At 41.4% G+C, this 1,137-nt stretch overlaps 1 long non-coding RNA gene across 1 annotated transcript; it reads right to left on the minus strand.

The window, feature by feature from the left end:
- Positions 1-289: 289 nt before the first annotated feature.
- Positions 290-745, minus strand: LOC129813418 (uncharacterized). The gene is made up of 2 exons (XR_008753159.1): positions 562-745; positions 290-459 (listed from the first exon to the last, which is right to left on the minus strand). It is a non-coding gene; the product is annotated as an uncharacterized LOC129813418 (long non-coding RNA).
- Positions 746-1,137: the final 392 nt, after the last annotated feature.

The raw sequence follows: 1,137 nt of genomic DNA on the forward strand, positions 1-1,137 counted from the left end.
AGTTTCAAGAACATAAACACTTCCAGAAAAGAAGCCTACCCAAGTTAGCTAGTGTTAAATCTCAAGGTGTATTTCATTCGTTTCTGCCAGGTTCTCTTCTTGTCATGGGAATATACATTTTTTTAAATAACTTATATAATTTATACATCCTCTGAGAAATACTTTGGAATATTTTGGAGGACACCCAGGTTTTAAAGGAGACCATATAAACATAGTGACACTTTGTTTGACAATGTTTTTGTCACGCTTTTTCTAAAGTAGAACCCAGAAGCAGACCAGGACAAGGAGAGTAGGTCGAAGGTGAGTATTTATTTACAAGTTTAAATGTAGAGGTAGAAAGATCCAGGTGGCGGAGCGGGCAGCGGAGGTGAGTTGATGGGAATGAATAGGCAGATCCAAGGGAGTAACAGACGCCACCGACGACCAGGCAGGAATGGGGTGAGTGTTCCGGGTGAATTACTGTAGACAGAACAAACGGAGGTAAGTTCAAGGCAAGCAAAACGTACAAAACAACAAAACAAACTCTAACAAACTGGAGGCTGATACGCTGGCACAACATACTGTTCATGGATAACGATCCGGCAGGGAATGGATGTCAGGTCAGCGCTTATGAAGTGGAGGGGTGATGATCAGGACCAGGTGTGCAGATATCTGATGGGATACAGATGCGGGTACTCAGAGATTTTCCAACTAGCTACGTCGCCCGGCAATCAGACAGGGTGCGTTCCAGGACACCGGAAAAAACACTCCAGGACAGAACACAGGCAAAAACAGACTCAGGAAGCGGGATTCGTGACAGTTTTGCTCAATCAAATCAAAGCAAAGTTTATTTGTCACGTGCGCTGAATACAACAGGTATTGTAACATACAGTATATATATGGAACACATGTAAGCCCTTTACTATTGCCCAACAATTGCCCAATCAAATCAAAGTTTATTTGTCACGTGCACTGAATAGAACAGGTATTGTAACATACAGTATATATATGGAACACATGTAAGCCCTTTACTATTGCCCTTCATTTCACCTTACAGTGAAATGCTTACTTACAGGCTCCAACCAATCGTGCAAAAAAGGTATTAGGTGAACAATAGGTAGATAAAGAAATAAAACAACAGTAAAAAGACAGGCTATA

This window comes from Salvelinus fontinalis, chromosome 16, assembly GCF_029448725.1.
Source record: "Salvelinus fontinalis isolate EN_2023a chromosome 16, ASM2944872v1, whole genome shotgun sequence".
NCBI classification, from domain to species: Eukaryota; Metazoa; Chordata; class Actinopteri; order Salmoniformes; family Salmonidae; genus Salvelinus; species Salvelinus fontinalis.